This window comes from Orycteropus afer, unplaced genomic scaffold (assembly GCF_000298275.1).
Source record: "Orycteropus afer afer isolate SDZICR_OR568_19922 unplaced genomic scaffold, OryAfe1.0 scaffold00931, whole genome shotgun sequence".
In the NCBI taxonomy this organism is placed as follows: domain Eukaryota; kingdom Metazoa; phylum Chordata; class Mammalia; order Tubulidentata; family Orycteropodidae; genus Orycteropus; species Orycteropus afer.
Genome location: NW_006922518.1, coordinates 338,083 through 362,198, shown reverse-complemented (window position 1 = coordinate 362,198; position 24,116 = coordinate 338,083). Strand labels below are relative to the sequence as shown.

At 39.2% G+C, this 24,116-nt stretch overlaps 1 pseudogene; it reads right to left on the bottom strand.

Moving 5' to 3' along the window:
- Positions 1-519: 519 nt before the first annotated feature.
- On the bottom strand, positions 520-23,175 carry LOC103212360 (annotated as a pseudogene).
- Between the last annotated feature and the right edge of the window lie 941 nt (positions 23,176-24,116).

Here is a 24,116-nt window from a genome sequence, read left to right as displayed (position 1 = left end):
ACTGAACAACACTTCCCAAATGATTAAAACAATTTACATATAAAACACTTATTTCAAATATTCTATTATTTCAGTAGAAATCAGAACCAAAGATATTTTACTAACAATAAACATCTTTAAGCATATCACCTGTGATCAATTCGATAAGACTGTTTGTACATCCCAATTCCAGTCATAAAATGAACCATTTGAAGAGCTTTTTGGGGAAGGCAGCAACAAGTGGATGATCTGCAATTTAAAACACAAAATCCTGTCCCTTACATTATAAGCAATGGGTTCAAGACACCCTCCAAATGCTGCAAACAAGAGGTTCTCAGAAACAATATTACAGCTCATTAGTAAGTAAAAGTCATCCAGTAAATTCCAACAAAAAGCTCCTCATATAAAAGGATTCCACGTATTGACTGGTACTGTAGAATCCCAGCCTCTTCCTCACATTACTGAAAAGTGTAAATAAATATATCTTTGAGGTATTATGGCAATCCATAGCTCTCAGTGGGTCAGACAATACCTGCCATCTCAGTACTGAGGAAACGCCTCATCAATTTTTGTAGCCCACACCATGAGGCCCCCCACAACAACCTAAACTGTTAGAGACTCTAACTGTTGGGCTGCTGTTAAGGACTGCAGGATCTTCATGGCTTTCTGGGAGTCATTTCCCAGTTTGCAAATCACATAAATGGGGAGCACTGTCCCTTCCTGTGTGCCCTGCTTTCCTCCCCCGATTGCTTCTCTTAAGAGCTCCCGGCTCTCCGCTTCCCTCCGTTCCAATTGTTTCAACGGGATGTGCAGGGCATGAGGCAAACGGCAGATGTCCACCTCCACTTGAGGCCTGACATCCAGCAACCAGGTGGGGTACCCCAGAATCCAGAAGTCTCTTATAGTCGGTGATAGAAACCCGCTCTTTTGGGCTCAGCAGCTGCAGGGAGCGACAATTATCAGTGGCTGAGGAGCCACAGAAGGCTTCGGAGTCCTGCAGGTCAGTTACAGGGGGATGCTCCCCACAAGCTGCACAGTCGGACCTGCGCTTCTGCAGCTGAATACAGCGGAAACGCCCTCTGAAGGTATAGAACAGCAGCAAGCTGCCACTGTAAGAGGGGCCCAGACCCGCGGCGATCTTCAGCACTTCCAGCGCCTGCAGGCAGCCCAGCACCCCGCTTACGACACCGAGCACCCCACCATCCGCGCAGTTGGTCACCGTCTCTGCTGGGGGCGGCTGGGGAAAGACGCAGCGATAGCAAGGACTGCCGTCATAGTGGTAGACTGTAATTTGGCTTTCGAAGCGCACGGCGCTGGCCGACACCAGAGGCCGACCAGCCAACATACACGCCTCGTTAACCAGGTAGCGAGTAGGTACGTTGTTCGAGCAGTCGGCCACCACTTCATAGCGGCAGACCAGGTCTAATGCCGTGGCTGGCGTAAGAGCCTGTGCGTAAGGCACGCACTCCATGGCCGAGTTGAGGCGCCGCAGCGAGGTGGCCATTGAAAACGCCTTGGCCTGCTGGGCCAGAGCCTCGCTATGCAGCACTGGGCCGGCTAGGTTGCTCATCTCCACTACGTCATAATCGAACAGGCCAATGCGGCCCAGCTGGCCGCTGCCAGGTACTGCGCCAGTGGGCAGCCTAGCCCACCACAGCCCACGACCAGCACTGACGCGGTCACTAGGCGCAGCTGCCCGCGCACGCCCAATTCGGGTAGCACGAGCTGCCGGCTACAGCGCAGAATCTCCTCCCGGGAAAGGGCGGCCTTTGGCGGGAGCCTTGACACCGGAACCAGCTGTTCTGGCAGATTCTTGCTCCTCCGAAAGAGCTCCCACCAACCTCTGCTTCAGGGAACGTAACTCCTCCTCACGCTGGGCACCTTCTGCCTTCAAAGCGAGTACCTCCTCACTGGTAGCCCTAGCTGCCACTCCATGTTATTTTCAATATTCTTTCCCAACACCACAGTTAAAATTCTTCTTTGGTCTTCCTTATTCATTGTCCCGCTTCCACACATATAAGAAGCTATTGAAAATATGGTTTGGATCATGCACACATAAGTTTTCAAAGTTATATCTTTGCTCTTTAACATTTTAAAGAGGTCTTGTGCAGCAGATTTGCCTAGTGCAATATATTATCTAATTTCTTGGCTGCTGCTTCTATAGGGGTTGGGTTGTGGATACCATTAAAATCTTTGACAACTTCAGTCTTTTCTCCATTATCTTGATGTTGCTTATTGGTCCAGTTGTGAGGATTTTGATAGTCCACTGGTGAAGATTTTTGACAGTCCAGTTGTGAGTGGTTGACAGACCACTCATCTGTCAGTTTGTCATACTGTGCTTGCCTGCTTGTTTCTGTGAAGCTGGAAGCTATGTCACTGGTATTTTCAAATACCTGTAGGGTCACCCATGGTGGACAGGTTTCAGTGGAGTGTCCTGATTAAGGCAGTCTAGAAAGAAGGATTTGGTGGTTAACTTCTGAAAATATTGGCCACTGAAAACCTTCTGAACATAAGGAATATGGGAGCAAAAGGTCATCCATAATATAATTTACTACATGTCCAATATTGAACACATGCTTGATAAGAGCACTTACATGTCTCAGATGTTGTTCTAAGCACCTCACATACAATAATTTTTGTTGTTACCTGCTGTTGAGTTGGCTCTGGACTTGTGGCTATAGTATGAAATGCTTCACAACAGAGCAAAATGTTGCCTATGCCATTCTCATAGTTGGTTGTGGATTGGACCATAGTGATCTATAGGGTTTTCATTGGATGATATTCACAAGTAAATCACTAGAAAATGACATATATGTACTTATCTCTAAAATGCCATAAGTCAGGCACTGCTATTGTACCTATTTTACAGATGAGAAGAGTGAGGCAAAGTATGGTTATTTAACCAAATATACACATCTAATATGTAATGAAAGGAGCTCAGTAACACAGTGCCTAAGGCATTTGACTACTAACCAGAAGATTGGTGGTTAAAATCCACCAGACACTCTGTGGAAGGAAGATGGGGCAACCTACTTGCTTAATGACTTACAGCCTTGGAAACCCAATAGGAGTCACTATGAATTAGAATTGATTTGATGGCAATGGTTGTAATATGCTGACAATATAGATGGAGTCCTCACACTGGAAATAATGTATAGGTACTATAAGATGTTGTACTTCTTTCAGCTCAACTCATGACATGTTGTTGTGGCATGCTATCAAGTTGATTCTGACTCATAGCAACCTTATAGGACAGAGTAGAACTGTCCTGTAGGGTTTTCTAGGATGTAAATTTTATGGGAGCAAATCCCCAGATCTTTTCATCATCAGAGCTTCTGAGGAACCATTAACCTTTCAGTTAGAAGCTGAGTACTTAACCATCACTGTTCCATGAGAGCTCCAAACATGATATAACCAAAAAAAAAAGCACAACTCACCACAATCAAGTTGATTCTGACTCATTGGGTTTCCAAGGCTGTAAGTCATCTTTCTTCCATGGAATAGCTGGGTTCAAACCACCAAACTCTTAGTTAGCAGCCAAATATCTTATGAACTTCACCACCAGAATTCCTTCCAAACATAACCTAAGGTCTAATTTATGAATGACTCACTTTCTTAGAGAAGAGTTGCCATATAGATGACAATATGCTCTTATTTACTAATGCCTATAAATGTCTCTAACATGGTAAATTTTGAGCTAAATACAATGTTTGTAAATTTTTGTTTCAATCAGGTAATATGTTATTACTATTATAATTTTTTATGCCTGTATGCCTATATAGTTTAATTAATAAAACTATGTAGGCATACAGGCATAATTTGGAGATATTGAAGGTTTGGTCCCAGAACACCACAATAAGCCAATCTCAATAAAGTGAGTTACATGGATTTTTTTTGGTTTCCTAATGTATATGTGTGGTGAATTGCTTGTTGTGGCCCTTCTAGCCATTGTCCTCCATTTGGTGATGTATTGCAAATCCTATTATCCATGCCTGTTTGGGGTGGTGTGGTAGTTAAGGTCTGGTGTCAACTTGGCTGGGCAGCTGGTAGTAGTCATTCCCTATAATGACTGGTAATCAGCTCTGTGGTGAGATTTGCCTTGAGCTGCTGATTGTTAAAGCCATCCACTTGTATTATTTCTGTTGGAGCAACACAGGTGGAATATATCTTGAGTCCTGCCCTGCTGGAGGGTATAATTCAAATCACCACTCTTAGCTTCCTTGAGGGTATACCTATGAATCTCCTGAGAACTTTCGCCCTCCTCTTGCTCCGGTTCTGTGTTTTGGCTCATTCTCATCTCACCCCTGGATTTGGAACAGCAGCTGTCATCTGATCTGCTGATCAAGTTTCATCAAACCCCAAGAATTGGGAGGATCCACTAGACCCACTCACAGATCTGGGACTCACCAGCCTGCCAGCCTCCATCACTGCTACGTGAGATGATCCCTTGGGTGTCTGTGAGTTCTGTGAAGCTTTACAGCAAAATACAGAACCCTAAAATGGGGGAGATTACTGGGAGGAGGAGGAGTTAATGTTTGAAATGATGGAGTGTCACGGTAATTTGGACATTTGGAACATCTTTAACCTCCGCTTTGTGGGGACTGGCCTAGTGCTGATCTTTCTGAGAGAAATTGTTCAAGCAATATGAAAGATTTTTTTTAATATAATATACTGTAGTCTATTAAGTGTGCAATAGCATTATGAAAATTTTTGAAATATTGTGAAAATTACCAAAATGTGACAGAGAGACATGAAGTAAGCACATGCTGTTGTAGGAACAACAAGGTCTTTACCCTGGTCACATAGAGCCAATGATCACAACAGGTTGAAATGGAAAAGCAAAAGGATGTATTGAGTATCAATATCCACGGAGACAGAACTGCTTCTATGAAATATCTGTTTCCCCAAGCAAAGGGATTAGTATGATTATATAGGGAAATGGAGAGGGGGTTGAAGACCTCTCGGACCATCAGAAATATCTTTTTTTTCTTTTCTGTGGGTTGCTCTGGACTCAGTGTCCCTCTTCTCAGGGTCATCTTGCCTCCTAGACTATAGTCCTTAACTGAAACCAATCACTGAAGAGGGTTATGCTTAGAAGAATGTATAACTAAACATAACAAATCAATGTCTGTTAAAAGGTTGGCTACTCTATTCACTTAAAAGAAAGAAAAAGGGATGGAAAAATAGCAAGTTAGTCACTATGCTTAATGTCTACTTTAAGCATGCCTGTTGGTCTGTTAAAGTTCTACAGTTTTCAGCAAGGGGCCCTGTGGTAGTTAAAGTTATGAGTCAACTTGGTTGGGCCTGGTTTTGAGTGACTGGGCAGCTGGATGTAGTATTCCCCATGATGAGATTGTTAATCAGCTCCATGGTAGACTCTACTGTGAGCAGCTGAGTAGCTGCCTTAGGGTTGTCATCTGCATGTAGCATATAAGAAGACAGCTTTGAGAAAGGTCTCTAGCTTTTTGGCATGCTTGGATCCTGCATTTGGCTGAGTCATCAGTGAGTACCCTACCATGTTTTCTGCTGATCTTGGGACTGTCTCTGGACTTAAACTAATGGTCGGCTGTGTTGTTTGATAGTCTTGGGACTGTGCCATTTTATTTGTTGACCTTGGGTTTGCCAGCCTCAGCAGCCAGCGGCTGCCTGAGTTAAGAGAAGCCTCTAGCTTCAGTGGGCTGGGAGCAAGAGTCAGAGCTGAAGTCCAAGGTCAAGGGGACTTCACCCAGCCCATGAAGCTTAGCACTTTGAACTTGGGCTTCTAGCCTCCTGAACAAAGAGAAGGAATTCCTGTTTGTTAAAGTCATCCATTTGTGGTAATTTCTGTTAGAGCAGCCCTAGGTAACCAAAACAGGCCACTTCAGCCTTCTACTTCAGCCTTTCATAGTTCCCCTGTTTCTCACATTGCACAGTCATGTGAAACTGGATGGCAGTCTCCTTCTTAGGTTACTTCCTTCTGTACAGGGGCAATGAGTGTCTAATTCCTTGGAAGGGAAAACTGATTAAAAAAAAAAAAAAGAAAAGAAAGACTAACAACATTTTTTTCTATAAAATCACTAGTATTAGGTATCTTAAAGAAAGAAAATATATGAGTAACCTTGAGGGTTCTGGACATTACATTAGAGCCTATTTTAACCATGCAAGGGACACTAGTACATATGATTATTACTACAAAACATAGAGTTATTAGAGGGGTGAGCCAGAGTTCAGGTGGGGGAATAAATTCTCAAATAAGCTCCATCCATTTCCTTGGTCTCAGGCCTTTGGTTCTATCCATTTAATAACTTTATGGATAGCATCCTGACTAAATTCAACCTCCCCAGAGGTATTTACCCAAACATAGTATGTCTTATTTATAATAGCACATACCCCACCATATCTGGCAAGAAGAAAATCCAAGGCTATATGATTATCTAAAACAAGAAATTTAAGAAATTCAAAGTGAGCTGTTGTGCTCCAATGGACTTCTCCAAGCCCATGGCCAGGAGGTGGATGGTGTCAGACAAATTTTGAATAGCAAGTTCCACTTGTCTAACTCCCAGTCCTAGGAAGATAGTTTGCAAGAAATACCACCTGGATCTGGTTTTGTTTAGGACTAGATTTATTCTGATCCCTGATATTCAGTGATGCAGGGTTGACAGAGAACAGGCTCCGTTTTTGCCTGTTTGGGTTTGAAGGTTAGGAAAGGTGGGATGTATTTGGGTAGGGAAGGTGAGGAAGTCTAAGGTGAATTGCTCTATAAAATGGGTTCCAGTAAGACATCATATAGCCCAAGTGTATATGTTAGGTCGAGAATCTAGATTATGGGAGCTTAGGTATACTTTTCATCACCATGAAAAGGTATTTCCTCCTGAGAAACATAAGGACAAGTTACTATAATGACTGTCTGAGATACTGTGGTTTGTGTACCGTAACTGGGGCTCATCTGATGATTCATCACAGAAAGATGGGACTGGAATAAACCTCACTCCCAGGGTCTGGCTCTCAGCCCAATAGTAAACAAGACATGCACACAGACCACTCAACCTGGGGTGACGCACCCACAATCTCTATGGAGAGGCATTCCTTGGAGCAATTGACCACGGGGCACTAAAGGGGCAACATTCTCACTGAGGAAATTCAGGACACACAGGAGGGCATAACTACGAGGGGCGTGGGGGTGTTACTGGGCAGGGAGGAGAGGAGACTGGGTTAGGTTTGGGAATGGTAATCGGAGAGTGAAACCAAATATACATGGAATGTTGAATGTAAAACAAACTCTGCTCTGTAAACTTGTATCGAAAGCACAATAAAAAAATAAAATAATAATAATAAATAGTTGATTGCTTAAACAGAACTAATAACAACATAGAAAAACATAGAGTTGTGTTAGTAATATATGTAAAATAAAAAGTGTAAAAGATAGCACAAGGTTCAGAGGGGAGAAACAGAAGTGTTCTTTTCTAAGGTTCTTACATGAGAAGTAGAACAGTAACACTGAAGGTAGACTAGCAAGTTAAATGTGTACACTACAAATGTAAAATAACCACCAAACACACACACACAAAAGCACTCTCAGACCATTATAGCTAATAATATAAATGAAATAAAAAAGAATCATTAAAAACATTTAATTAATTCCCAAGAAGACAGAAAAAGAGGAACAGGGAAACAAATGGTTGTGATCTATAAGAATTTCATTGACTGATTTCCAAAGGATTCTGTGGGCAAAATATTGAACTACACAAGGAACATCAAAAGAAGATAGAGGAAATATAGACAGTCACTGTACCAAAAAGGATTGGTGGATGATCAAACATTTCAGGAGGTAGCATAACATCAAGAACCAAGGACACTGAAGAAAGAAGTCCAAGCTGCATTGAAATAATTGAGGGAAAAAACAAGACTACAGAAATTGATGGGATACACATTGAGATGTTTCAACAAAATGATGCAGCATGGAAAGTGCTTACTCATTTATGCCAAAAAATTTGGAAGACAACACTTGGCCAGAGATCCATATTTGTGCCCATTCCAAAGAAAGGTCATTCAACAAAGAACAGAAATTATCTAACAACAACATAATTAATATGAAACCCAAGTAATATATTGTCAAAGATAATTTTAAAAATAATTGCAGCAACTGTTCTGCAAAAACAATTCTGCAACACAGAACTGCCAGAAATTCAAGCTGGATCCAGAAGAGGATGTAGAATGAGGGGTATCATTGTTGATGTCAGGTGGATCTTGGCTGAAAGAAAAGAATACCAGAAAGATGTTTATCTGTGTTGTATTGACTATACAAGGACATTTGACTGTGTGGATCATGATACATTATGAATAACATTATGAAGAATGGGAATTCTGGAACACTTAATTATGCTCATGAGGAATATGTATATAGACCAAGAGGATATCACTCGAACAGAATAAGGTTATACTGAGTGGTTTAAAATCAGAAAGGGTATGCGTCAAGTTTGTATACTTTCTCCATACTTATTCAATCTGTATGCTAAGCAAATAATCCAAAAAGATAGACTACATGAAGAAGAACGCAGCATCAGGATTGGAGGACGATTTATTAACAGCGTGTGACTTGCAGATGACATAACCTTACTTGCTAAAAGTGAAAATGATTTGTAGCACTGACTTATGAAGATGAAAGACTACTGTCTTCAGTATGGATTACTCCTTAACATGAAGAAATCAAAAATCCTCACAAATGGACCAATAAGCAACATCAAAAGAAATGGAAAAAAGATTGAAGTTATCAGGAATTTCATTTTACTTGGATTCACAATCAACAGTCATGGAAGTAACAGTTAAGAAATCAAATGCTGGACAATCTGTTGCAAAAGACCTCATTAAAATGTTGAGGAGAAAAGATGTCATTTGAAAACTAAGGTGTGCCTGACCCAAGCCACGGTATTTTCAGTCACCTTGTATGCATGTGAAAGCTGGACAATGAATAAGGGAAACTGAAGGAGAGTTGATACCTTTGAATTTTAGTGTTGGTGAAGAATATTTAAAGTACCATGGACTGCCAGAAGAACAAGCAAATCTGTCTTGGAAGAAGTGCAGCTGGAATGCTCTTTAGAAATGGGAATGGGTAGATTAAGTCTTATATACTTTGGTCATGTTGGCAGAAAGGAGCAGTCTTGGAGAAGGCTATCATACTTGGTAAAGAGAATTAGCAAAAAAGGAGAAGACCTTCAACAAAATGAACTGACATAGTAGCTATAATGATGTGCTCAAACATAGCAAGAATTGTGTGGGTGACACAGGATTGGGCAGTGTTTTGTTCTGTTGTACACTGGGTTGCTATGATTCAGAACCAACTCAAAAGCATCTAAGAACAGCAACAACATCATCTTTGTTTTGCAAATAAGAAAATGGATGATTAAGAGGGTTAATTTGTGATTCACAGCCTCGGAGCTCAGATAGAGTCCGAGTAACAGATTATGCCAAATCCCTCTTTCAACAGAGATTTAGAGAAACTCGGTGAAACAAACATAAACAATGATCCTGGAATTATAGTGGCATAGTGCCTAAGTCATTTGACTGCTAATGAGAAGGCTGGTGGTTCAAACCCACCAGCCACTCCTCAAAAGGAAGATTGGGCAATCTACTTCCATAGTGAAACACAAGGAAGGGTTGCTGTAAATCTGATCTGACTCGACGGCAGTGAGTTTGGGTTTTTGGAATAAGAATATAAAGACTTGTGAATTTTTGCACAGGAGGACTACCCTTTCTCCTGAGGGGCAGCTGGTGGGTTTGAACTGAAGGGCTTTAATTGATGGCTGGATGCTACTTCCCTCTATAAACAGCTCTAAACAGACCCAGGGGCTGCAGCTGTCTTCTCACACCTGCATGACTGGCTGATCTTGTTCATATTAAGCACAAAACACAAGCTTTAGGCATCTCTCCTGGAGGTGACTGCTTGAACCAATATCCTTTGTCCTAAACGGGTGAGCCCTCTGGTGAATGAGCGTATTCTGCCACCACAGCATCTCCCAGGGCCACTGGCTGATCATAACTAGAAAAATCCCTCCCTAATTGCCTTATCCTCCCTTCATTCCCCTATTCTCTTCCCCATTTTTTCTCCCTTTCTATCTGATCATTTACCCCTCTACATCTTCCTCTTTTTTCATTGTTACCTCATCCAGCTCACTCTCCCACTTTTGTCTCTTTTTCTTATATTCTTTTTCCTTTTGCCATAAATTTATGTTCTATTATTATTCTATTTTTCATCTCTCCTTTTTCTCCTTGCTTTTCTTTCTTTTGTTCTTTTTTTATTTTTATGCTTCATCCAATGGAGAGAACATATTAATTGTCCACCAGTCAGCCATATCTACTACATTGACCATGTCACTGAACAGGTAAATAACACCAATAATTCCTGCACCACAAGATCAATGAGAAATGGTGAACAGCACCGGCCAATACCAACTGCAAGTCCCCTGCAAGACAAGTAGAGACCTGCACCCACATTCCCAATATTTACTCCACCAACACAGAGAAAACTGGAGAGTGACTCAGTACAGTCAAGCCAACAAAAAAAGAAGTAGTTATTTTGCACACTTCTGGATATATGAAAACAAAGTAAAACATAAAACCAGGGTGAAAAAAATCAGCATAAACCCACAAATAAAGACAATAACTTCAAAATGTCTTGGAGACAACAGACAACTTCAACTAAAAAAAAAAAAAAAAATACAAGATAGTAGAAACAAGTGTCCAATCAAAAGAATTAGGAAATCTAATCAAAACAACAATGAGATACCATCTTGCTCCAGCTCTAGTAGCAAAGTTCAACAAGACAGAAAATAACAAATGCTGGTGATGTTGTGGAGAGATTGGGACTCTCATACACTGCTGATGGGACTGTAAAATGGTACAACCATTGTGGAAAGCAGTTTGGTGATTCTTTCAAAAGTTGGAATTAGAACCACCATTTGACCCAGCCATTCCAATACTAGGTATACACCCTAAAGAAGTGAGCCATGACAAGAACAGATATATGCACATCCATATTCATTGCAGCACTATTTACAATAGCCCAAAGATGGAAACAACCTAGGTGTCCATCAACTGAGGAATGGATAACCAAACTATGGTACATACACACAATGGAATACTATGTAACCCTAAAGCATAATATAGAATCTGCAAACACTGCATAACGTGGATGAACTTGGAGGACATTATGCTGAGTGAAATAAGACAATCACAAAAGGACAAATATTGTATTAGTCCATTATTGTAAAAGTCAAGAAAAGTTTTATCTGTAGAAGGAAATTTTCTTTGTTGGTTACCAGGGATGGGAGGAGAGGGGAGGAAATGCTGTTAGATAGATAGAGATAAGTATTGATTTGGGTGAAGAGAAGGGCAATGTACCAAATGTGAGTGACCAATATGGCGCCATTGAGGATGAGAAAGACAATAGAGAGGTGCATGGGAGGTACAGATAACAAAGATGAACCCTTTTGCACATATAGTACTGCTTTGTCAGTGAAGGCAAACATGGGTATACAGGTGAATAGATGGGTGGACAGTCTGAACTATTAGGTATGCCTATGAAATGGGCAGTGTAACCAAGAACATATATGGGGTTGGCAGACAATGGACCTATAAGTTTATGTGAATGATCATAATTCCCAGGTGTACATAGAGCTGACAAGGGGCAAGGTTGTGGTCACTGCTTGGTCACAGCCAGCTACCCAGAGAGACCGAGTAGTTGAACCTGTGGGTTTGGGACTATAGTCTCAGGGGACATCAAGCTCAACTGGCATAAAATACTATACAAAACATTGTTCCACCTCCTACTTTGGCAAGTTGCGACTGGGATCTTAAAAGCTAGCAAGCTGCCATCTAAATGCAAAGAAGGGTCTCTCCTTCTCCAGAGCAAAGAAGAATGAAGAAAACCAAAATTCATGGAAACAATTAGTCCTAGCGACTGGTACACCATCCAATCTGCAGCCTATACAACTATGAGACCAGATGGTGCCCGGCTACCACTGTCATCCTCTTGGAAGGGGATCTATGTAGGAGATCCTTGATAGACAGGGAGAACAATGTGGAACAAAACTCAAAATCACTTGGAGAAAAAAAAAAGGGGGGGACCAGGTTTGCTGGTCCAATAGAGCCTGGTGGAATCACTGAGACTATGGCCCCTAGCTGCCCTTCAGGTCTGGAATTGAACTCATACCCATGGTTTCCAGCCAAACAAAATACAGGCATATGAGTTGAACATTTACCTCAGGTAGGTACACTCCTTGGATAGTACAATCATGGGAGAAAGAAGGGCTTCTTATGCACAGGGAGACAGCTCAGGGGCAGGAGTGAGTGGAGGGATGGGCACTGGGAAGAGGTAACTATGGGGAGGAAGTGGGAGGGGAGCTGTTGCATTGTGGTAAACTGTGGTCAATGTCATGAGACAAAGTGTATGTGAACTGCTGTACAGAAAGTGAATTTGTTCTGTAAATCTTCACCCAAATCACAATTAAAAAAAAAAAAAAAAAAAAGAATTAGGAAATCTCCCCAAAGTAGAACTATGTGATAAGGAATTAAAAGCAAATAAATAATTACATACACACATATATACATACACACACATATCTTTTATATATATATATATATATATAGGAGCTCTGGTAGCATAGTGGCTAAAGCACTTGACTGCTAACCAGAAAGCTGGTGGTTCAAACCCACCAGCCACTCCTCGGAAGGAAGGTTGGGCAATCCTACTTCCGTTAGTGATACTGCCTTGGAAACCCAAGGAGGGGTCGCTATGAGTCAGGGCCAACTCGATGGCACATAACAACAACAACAAATATATATATGTATATATATATATAATTTTCTAAGAGCTCAAGGAAACCATAAACAGAAGTAAGAAGACAGACATTATTGAAGAAGTCAGGAAAATTATTCAAGAGCAAAATGACAAAATATATACACTATTAGAAATTATACAAAAACAGCAAGTTAAAATCTCAAAGATGAACATGAAAAGTACAGAGAAAGATAACACATTGGAAGGACAAAAGCATAGATTCAAGCTGACTGAAGAACACATTTCCCAGGGAGAAGACAAATCTCTTGACATCAACTTGTATGAGGAAAAATTAGAACAAAAACAATAGAGAGAGAGAGAGAGGAATGCATCTCAAGGAAATTGGTGATGCAGTTCTAGAGGCTAGCAAGTCCCAAGTCCATGAGTTAAATGTTAAGGTGCAAGGATCTCCTGACTAACACAGCCAGATGTGGTGAGCCAAGACTGACAAGCAATACAGTAGGCTGTGGGCTTTGGAGGCTGATAAATCCAAGATTGACAGGTAATATGGCAGACATTTTGTTCACAGGCTATGTAGAAAACAATATCAAGAACACCAGCCAATACGTCAGGCCACAGGTTCAAGTCTACATGATGTTGAGCCAGATACAGGTCTGGAACAAAATTCTAGAGAGCTTTTCAAAAGCTTTTCCATATATATTGGAAGCTGCCCACACCCCAAAAGGAAATTCTCTTTGAACTGCTAAAAGTAGATCTCATTGTGGAGGTGATTACATTATATAAGATCTTTTCAGGGAGGATAACTACATCATACCTGCTAAACTGCTTATCTAAAGAATAGATTTGATGCATTGAATACCAATGACTGAAAACCGAAGGAACTGTGGGATGACATCAAAAATGTTATCCATGAAGAAAGCAAGAGGTCTTTGAAAAGACAAGAAAGGAAGAACAATCCAAAATAGTAGCTAAAGCAAATGGAAGAAATGACAAGATAAAAAAGCTGAATGAAAGATTTCAAAGAGCAGCTTTAGAAGACAGTCAATTATTATAATGAAACATGCATAGCCTGGAGATAGAAAATCCAAGGGAAGATCACACTCAGCATTTCTCAAGCTGAAAATAATGGAAGAAAAATCTCAAGCCTTGAGTTGCAATATTGAAAGATTCCATGGGAAAAATATTGAATGATGCAGGTAGCATCAAAAGAGGATGGAAGGAATACACAGAGTCACTGTATAAAAAAAGAATTGATCAATGTCCATCCATTTCAGGAGATGGCATATGATCAAGAACCAATGGAGGAAGAAGTCAAAGCTGTGCTGAAGGAATTGTCAAAGAGCAAGCCTCCAGGAACTGATGCAATACCTATTGAGATGTTTCAACAAATGGATGCCATGCTGGAGGCACTCACTCAGGTATTCCAAGATATTTGGAAGACAGCTATCTGGAAAATAGACTGGAAGAGATCCATATCTGTACCCATTCTTAAGAAAGGTGATCCCACAGAATGTTGAAATTATCGAACAACATAATTAATATCACATGCAAGTAAAATATTACTGAAGATAATTCAAAAAATGGTTGCAGCAGTATACTAACAGAGAACTTCCAGAAATGCAAGCTGGATTCAAAAGAGGACATGGAATGAGAGATATCATTGCTGATGTCACATGGATGTTAGCTGAAAGCAAATACCAGAAAGATGTTTACTTGTGTTTTATTGACTATGCAAAAGCATTTGATTGTGTGGATCATAACAATTTAAAGATAACATGGAAAAGAATGGGAAGTCCTGAACCCTTGATTGTACTCATGAGGGATCTGTACATAGATCAGGAGAGCTCTTGTTCAAATAAAACAAGGGGATACTGCATGGTTTAAAATCAGGAAGGGAATGTGTCAGGGTTGTAGCCTTCCACCATGCTTATACAACTCGTATGCTGAGCAACTAATCCAAGAAAATGGATTATATGAAGAAAAATGTGGCACCAGGATTGGAGGAAGACTCATTAACAACCTGTGATATGCAGATGACACAACTTTCTGTGCTGAAAGTGAGGATGACTTGAAGCCCTTACTGATAAAGATTAAAGACTACATTCTACAGTATGGAATTACACCTCAATATAAAGAAAACAAAAATCCTCACAACTGGTCCAATAAACACCTTCATGATGGATGGAGAAAAGATTGAAGTTGTCAAGGACTTCATATTACTTAGTTCTACAATCAAACCAATGGAAGCAACAGTCAAGACTTCAAACAATGTATTGCCTTGGGCAAATCTGCTGCAAAAGACCTCTTTCAAGTGCTGAAGAGCAAAGATGTCTCCTTGAAGACTAAAATGTGCCTAACCCAAGCCATGGTATTTTCGTTGCCTCTTATGCATGTGAGAGCTGGCCAATGAATAAGAAAGACCAAAGAAGAGTTGATGCTTTTGAGTTGTGGTGTTGTGCTAAGAGTACCATGGACTGCTAAAAGGATTAACATATCTGTCCTGGAAGAGGTACAGCCAGAATGTCTCACTACTTTGGTCATGTTATCAGGAGGAACCAGTCGCTTGAGTAGGATATCATGCTAGGTATAGTGGAGGGTCAATGAAGAAAGGGAAGGCCCTCAAAGAGATGGGTTGACACAGTGGCTGCAGTTATGGGCTCAGATATAGCAAGAACTATGATGCTGGTACAGGACCAGGCAGTGTTTTGTTCTGCTGTGCACAGGGTCACTATGACTTGGAGACGACTCAACAGCACCTAACAACAACAAACCACCTAGAATCATGTCCCAGCCTAGCTGACACAAAAACTTAAGTATCACAAAGAATGATGATGGAATCTGGGTAGGGATGTATTATATCTCCAGGTTGCTTTGGGTAGCACTGCTATTTTCACAATGTTAAATCTTCCTTTCCATGAACATGGTATATTCTTCCATTTATGTGGGTCTCCTTTGCTTCTATTTCTGCCCTGCAGTTTTCTTTGTATGTCTTTTGTGTTGCTGTTTACATTTACTCCTAAGTACTTCCTCTTTTGGGTGGCTATTAAAAATGGTATTATTTTCCCAATTTCTGTTTTAGAGTTCTCTTTGTTAGAATAGAACAATTAGACTGATTTTTGTATGCTGATCTTGTACCCTGACACTTCTCTGAAAACTTCTTAGTTCCAGTAGTTTTATTTTGGAGACTCTAGGATTTTCTATGTACAGGATCATATCATCTGCGAATAGTTTTACTTCTTCTTTGCCAATAGGTTGTTGTTGTTGTTTTTGTTAGGTTCCATTGTGTTGGCTCCAACTCATAACAACCCTATGAACAGCAGAATGAAACACTGCCTGGTCCTATGCCAGTCTCACAATCCTTGCTATACCTGAGCCCACCATTGCAGTCACTGTGTCAATCCATCTCATTGAGGGCCTTCCCCTTTTTCTCCACTCTGCCAAGCATGATATTCTTCTCCAAGGAATGGTCCCTTCTGACAAAATGACCAAAGTAGGTGATACCAAGTCTAGCCATTCTTGCTTCCAAGGAGCATTCTGGCTGCAGTTCTTCCAGGACAGATTTGTTAGTTTGTTTGACAGTCCACAGCACCTTCAGTATTCTCTGCTAACACCACAACTCAAAAGCATCAACTCTTCTTCAGTCTTCCTTATTCATTGTCCAGCTCTCACATGCATATGAGGTGATTGAAAATACCGTGGCTTGGGTTAGTCTTCAAATAAACATCTTTGCTCTTCAGCACTTTACGGAGGTCTTTTGTAGCAGATTTATCTAGTGGAACATGTAGTCTGATGTCTTGACTGTTGCATCCATTGGTGTTGATAGTGGAACCAAGAAATATGGAATCTTTGACAACTTCAGGCTTTTCTCCATCTATTGTGATATTGCTTTTTGGTCCAGTTTTGAGGATTTTTTTAATGTTGAGATGTAATTCATACTGTTGATCACAGTAATTAATCTTCACCAGTAAGTACTTCGAGTCATCCTCACTTTCAGCAAGCAAAGTTGTGTTGTCTGCTTATCTCAGGTTGTTTCATTAACTTCCTCCAATCTTAATGCCATACTCTTCTTCATATAGTCCAGCTTCTAGGATTATTTGCTCAGCATACAGATTGAATAAGTATAATGAAAAGATACAACCCTGATGCACTCCCTTCCTGATTTTAAACCTTGCAGTATCCTCTTGTTCTGTTCGAACAACAGCCTGCTGGTCTATGTACAGGGAACTGTCCTCGTGTGGACAATTAACTGTTCTGGAATTCCCATTCTTCTCAATGTTATCCATAATTTTCTGTGATCCACACAATCGAATGCTTTTGCATAGTCAATAAAAAACAAGTAAACATCTTTCTGGTATTGTTTGCGTTCAGTCGATATTCATCTGACATAAGCAATGATATCCCTCATTCCGCAGCCTCTTCTGAATCCAGCTTGCATTCCTGGAAGTTCTCTGTCAATATACTGCTGCAAGATTTTACTTGTATGTGATATTCATGATATTTTTCAATAATTTTCACATTCTGTGTGATCATCTCTCTTTGGAATGGGTACAAATATGGATCTTTTCCTGTCAATTGGCCAGGTAGCTGTCTTCCAAATTTCTTGGCAAAGACGAGTGAGTGCTACCAGCATCGTATATGTTTGTTGAAACATCTCAGTGGGTGTTCTGTCAATTCCTGGAGCTGTGTTCTTTGACATCCCTTCAGTGCAGCTTTGACCTCTTCCTTCAATACCATTGGTTCTTAATCATATGCCACCTCCTGAAATGGATGGACATTGACAAATTCTTCTTTGATACAGTGACTCTGTATTACTTCCATCTTGCTTGGATATTTCCTGCATCAGTCAATATTTTGCCCATAGAATCTTTCAATATTGCAACTTGAGGCTTGAATTTTTTCTTTCACTCTTTCAGCTTGAGAAATGCTGAGAATGTTCTTCCCTTTTGGTTTTCTAACTCCTGATCATTGTATATTTCTTTATAATTGGCCTTGTCTTCTTGAGCTTTTCTTTCAAAACTTCTGTTCAGCTCTTTTATCTTGTCATTTCTTCCATTTGCTTTAGCTACTCTCTGTTCAAGAGCAGGTTTCAGAGTCTCTTCTGATACCCATTTTGGTCTTTTCTTCCTTTACTGATTTTTTTTTTTTTTAATGACCTTTTAAAAGTAAAAGAAAGCTACCTGGATGATATTCTTTATATCATCCCAAAATTCTTCTAGTTTAAGGTCATTGGTGTTCAATGCATCAAATATATTCTTTAAATGGTCTTTAAATTCAGGACGGATGTAATCATGGTCATATCTTGGCTCTTTTGGACTTGTTTAAGTGTTTTCAGCTTCAACTGAAACTTACATATGATCAGTTTATGGTCTGTTCCATAATAGGCTCCTGATCTTGTTTTGGCTGAAGATATTGAGCTTTTCCATTGCTTCTTTCCATTGATGTAGTCGATCTGTTTCCTGTATACTCCATCTGGTGATGTCCACATGCATAGCTGTCATTTATATTTTTTAAAAAAGTATTTGCAATGAATACGTCATTGGTCTTGCAAAATTCTCTCATGTGATCTCTGGCATCATTTCTATTACCATAGCCATGTTTTCCAACTACCGGTGATTCTTCATTTCCAATTTTTGCATTCCAGTTGCCAATAATAATAAATACATCTTGATTGATGTTTGGTCAATTTCAGACTGCAGAAGTTGCTAAAAATCTTCAATTTCTTCATCTTTGGCTTTGGTGGTTGGTGCATAAATTTAAATAATAGTAGTATTAACTGGTCTTCCTTGGAGCTGTATGAATATTATCATATCACTGACAGCATTGTACTTCAGGATGGATCTTGAAACATTCTTTGTGACGATGAAGCCAAAAGCCATTTCTCTTCAATTTTTCATTCCAGACATAATAGATCATAAGGTTGTCTGATTAAAAATCACCAAAGACAGTCCATTTCTATTCACTTATGCCCAGGATGTCGATATTTATGCATTTCATTTCATTTTTGACAACGTCCAATTTTCCTAGATTCATACTTTATACATTTCATCTTCCAATTATGAATGGATGCTTGCAGCTGTTCTCATTTTGAGTGATGCCAAACCAGCAAATGGAGGTCTTGAAAGCTTTGCTCAATCCATATCATTCTCTGAGGAGGCATCTCTTCCATAGTCATATTTTGAGTGCCTTCCTACCTGAGGGGCTCATCTTCCAGGCGTACATTTGACAATGTTTCAAGGATATTCAGAAAGTTTTCCAGTAATATATCAGACAGTGCCTCACTGCTATTCATAAGGTTTTCACTGGCCAATTCTTTGAGAATGGATGACCCCTTCCTTCTTCTGAGTCTGTCTTAGTCTATAAGCTCCACTGGAACTTGATCACCATGGGTGACCTTCCTAGTATTTGATATACCAGTTAGCATAGCCTCCAGCCTCACAGCAACATGCAAGCCACCAAAGTACAACAAACTGACAGATGAGTGCCAATATGGATGCCTTTTATTTCCCTTTTTTGCCTTATTACTATGGATAGGGCTTTCAATAAAATATTGATTGGAAGTGGTGATAAAGGGCATCCTTGTTTGGTTCCCATATACAAGGGGAATGCTTTTAGTCTCTCCATTGACAATAATATTGGCCACTGGTTTTCTGTATGTGCTCTCAAATATGTTGAGAAATTCTCTTCTTTTACTATTTTGCTCAGCAGTTTTACTAAGAATAGATGTTGGATTTTGTGCAATATTTTTCTGCAACAATTTGTACAATCATGTTGTTCTTTTCCTTTGTTTTATTTGTGTGATGGATTATGTTGGTCTGCATACCTGGTATGAATACCATTTGGTCATGATGTCTTCTTTTTGATATGTTATTAAATTATATTGACTAGTATTTTGTTGAGAATTTTTGCATCAATGTTCATACAAGATCTTGATCTTTAATTTTCTTTTCCAGTTAAGTCTGCTGATTTTTTTAAATCAGAGTTATGCTTGCTTCATAGAGTGAATTCAAGCATATTCCATCCTTTTGTGTGTTCTCAAATATTTTGAGCAGTATAGGCATAAGCTCATCTCTGACTGGTAGAATTTGCCAGTTAAGCTGTCTGGGCCAGGACATTTTTCATTAGGAGTTTATAACTATGTATTCCATTTTCTTCTTTTGTGATTAAAAAAAAAAAAAAAGAAAAACACTGCCATGGAGTCTGATCTGACTCATAGCAACCCCTCCTTGACCCCTCCTTGGGTTTCCAAGGCAGTTTCATGAGGAAGTAGATTGACCAATCTTCCTTCCAAAGAGGGGCTGGTGGATTTGAAACACCAGTCTTCTGGTTAGCAGTCAAATGCCTTATACACTATGCCACCAAGTATATCTGTTCCATTTTTCTATTTCAGATTGTGTCAGTTTGGATAAGTAGTGTGTTTCCAAAAATTTGGGCATTTCTTCTAGATTTTCACTTTCTTTTTTTTTTTTTTTGGAGTACAGTTCTTCATGGTATTCTGTTATTTTATTTTATTATTTCTGTAGATTCTTTTATAACATCACCTATTTCATTTCTTATTCATGCTTTTTCATCTCCTCCTTCTTTTGTTTTGTTAAATTTACCTGTGCTTTGTCAATTTTATTTATTCTCTCAATGAACAAGCTTCTACTCTTTGAATCTTTGTATTTATGCATATCTTTTTCTATTTCATTTCTTTCTGCTCTGATCTTTATTATTTTCTTTTTTCTTGTGAATTGGATTTTTTTTTTCCTGTTCTTTTTCTAATTGTCAGAAATGTTGAATTAAGGTGATGATTTTGTTTCTTTCTCCTTTTTTTTAAAAATTGTGTTTTGGGTACAAATTTAAGAAGTAGATTGGGTTTACATTCAATAGTTCATGAACGTTTGATTTCACAGCCCCAATTACAATCCCCAATCATAAAAAACTGCTCCCTTTTCATCCCAGTGCACTTCCTGTGCCCTTCTTATCTATGTATTCCTCTCTGTCCAGCTTTCCCTCTGTGTGAATGCCACCCCTCTCATGTCTCATGGTTGATTTATTTAAGGGATGCTTCTCTCTAGGGTAGATGGGTGCATGTCCCTCAGGTAGGTGGGTGCGTGTCCCTGGGGTAGGTGTTCTGCATGTAGGTCTTTCTGTTATTGGGCTGAGAGCCAATCCATGGAAGTGAGTCCATTTCTAAACCTGAAGGATAACTCGGGGCCATGGTCTCGGGAGTTCCACCAATCTCTATCTGACCAGTAATTTTAGTTATTTTAGTGTTTTTCAATTTTGTTCCTCATTTTTCCTCCCACTCTGACCAGGATCTCTAATTGTGATCCCTTTCCAAGTGTCATTGGTAGCTGGGCACCATCTAGTTCCAGTCACTAGGAGGTAAAGGTCTTCTTCTTTATCTTCTTCTTTTTTCTTGATGTGTGCATTTATTTCTATAAATTATCCTCTAAGCATTGTTTTTGATGTGCTCAGAAGATTTTGGTATGTTGTGTTGTCATTCTCATTTGATTTAAGGAATTTTTAATATCATTTTCAAATTATATTAGCCAGTTTTTTTTTTTTTTTAAGGAGGGTGTTATTCAGTTTCCATGCATTTGATTTTTCCCCCATTGTTGTTGATTTATAAATTGATAGCATAGTGATCTGAGAAAATTCTTTGTAATATTTGTTGTTGTTGTTGTTATGTGCCGTCGAGTCAAACCCTATTCACAGCGACCCCTCCTTGGGTTTCCGAGGCAGTATCACTACGGGAGTAGGATTGCCCAACCTTCCTTCCGAGGAGTGGCTGGTGGGTTTGAACCGCCAGCCGTCTGGTTAGCAGGCAAGTGTCTTAGCCACTATGCTACCAGAGCTCCCTTGTAATATTTAGATGTTTTAAATTTATCAAGGCTTGCTCTGTTGCCTAACATATGGTCTATTCTAGAGAAAGTTCCATGTGCACTGGAAAAGAACATATATTGTGCTATGGTTGGGTAGAATGCTCTGTAGAGATCTATGAAGTATCTTGATTGACTGGGCTGCTTATCTCATCTGTATCTTTGTTAAGTTTCTGTTCCATTATGCTGTCTTTCATTGAAAGCAGTGTATTAAATTCTCCTACTATTATTGTTGAGTTGTATATTTCTCTTTTCAATTCTGCTGAAGTTTGATTTATGTATTTTAGGAATATTTCACTGGGTGTGTAGATATTTATTACAATATCTTTCTCTATTCTTGGATTTACTGTTTCTTTATTATATAATGGTAAATCCAAAAATGGGGGTAAATATCATTGCTTGTCTCTTTTGATGGTTTTTGCCTTAAAGTCTATTTTATAGGAAATTAATATATATTGACATCCATGCTCTTTCTTGGTTTCCATTGAATTGACATATATTTTTCCATCCTTTGAATTTTATCTTCTTTTTGTCTTTGTGTTTAACATGTGTCTCTTGTAGACAGCATATGGATGGGTCAGATTTTCTTACCTAGTCTGCCACTCTCTGTTTTCTGTCTGGTTCATTTACATTTACATTTACATTCAGTGCAATTTTCTATTGTTGTTATTATGTACTGTCAAGTTGTCTCTGCCTCATAGCAACCCCACCTTGGGTTTCTGAGGTGGTATCTCTAAGGAAGTACATTGTCCAATCTGCCTTCTTAGGAGTGAGTGGTAAGTTTGAACCTCCAACCTTCTGGTTAGCAGTCAAGTGCCTTAGGCACTACACCACTACACACTACTCAATTTTTGATAGATATTAATTTACTTGACCATTTTGTTTTTTAGTGTTGCTGGTATTTTTGTTCAATATATTCTTCTCTGTTGAGTTCATTATGTTAATAGATTTTTCTATAATTTCCTTCCTTGCTATGTTTTAGAGTCTACTGAGAATTCATGCTTTTCCTCTTTTTTATTTTTATGGGAAAGCTTATTAATTTTCTTTGAGGTTATTCTGTAATATATTATCATCTTCCCTAGTTTTAAGCAGTCTGTTCTGTTCTTTATATTGTCTTGACTTCCTCTCCATTTGGAAATTCTGTAACTACATCATTTATTTCCTCTTTTTGCATTGTAGATATCATCATTTATAAATAGGCATCTCTGCTTTGCTGTTTTCAGTCTTGTAGGTTTAATGTAGGAGCTCTGGTAGCATAGTGCCTAAGGTGCTTGATTGCTAACCAGAAGGCTGGCGGCTCAAACCCACCAGCCACTCCTCAGAAGAAAGATGGGGCAATCTACTTCTATAGTGATACTGCCTCAGAAACCCAAGGAGGGGTTGCTACGAGTCGGGTCCAACTCGATGGCACATAACAACAACAACAGGTTTAATGTGGATTGCACAAAATGTGAATCTAGGAAAACTGAAAGAAGTGAAATGGAAAGCATAAAGATCTATATCCTGGGCATTAATGAGCAGAAATTTACCATTGTCCGTTTTGAACTGGTCAGTCATATGGTATACTATGCCAGAGTGACAAATTGAAGAGGAACAGCATCAAATTCATCATTAAAAAATTTTTCAGCATCTGTACTGAAGTAAAATTATGTTGGTGGTAGTATTAATATTTTAGGATTAATATCCATATGCCTACAAGGAAGAACAGTTAATATTAACATTATTCAAATTTACACACAAACTGCCAAAGCCAAAGATGAAGAAATTAGAGTGGTTTTTTTATTCCCCCACCAAACCCTACAATCTGAAACTGACCAAACATGCAATCAAAATGTACTGATAATTACTGGTGACTGGATTGTAATAGTTGGAAACAAAGAAGAAGCACAAGTAGTGGGAAAATATATAAATGACACCAAAGATCATGTTAGAATTTTGCTAGAGCAAAACTCATTGCAAATGCTATTTTTAAACATCATAAATGGTGACATGTAGACCTAGCTAGATAGAATATGCACAGGAATCAAATAGACTACATTTATGGAAAGAGATAACAGATAAACTAAGTATCAGTCAGAACAAACCAGGGTCTTACTGTGGAACAGACCATCAATTGCTCATATGCAAGTTTAAGTTGAAGCTGAATGAAATTAAAACAAATCTACCAAAACCAAAACATCTGAATTTAGAGACCATTGAAGAAGAGATTTGATGCATTGAACACCATTGACTGAAGACTGGACAAGTTGTGGGATGACTTCTGAAGAAAAAAGTCAAACTTTGGATTGCAGTATTGAAGGTTTTTATGGGTAAAAAAAAAAAAAGTGAACAATGCAGGGAATATCAAAAGAAAATAGAAGGAATACAAGGACTTACTATACAAAAAAGAATTGGGCAATAATCCACCATTTCAGTTGTTAGCACACAGTCAAGAACTGGTGGTACTGAATACCAATTGAGCTGTTTCGACAAATGGATATAATGCTGGAAGCACCTAT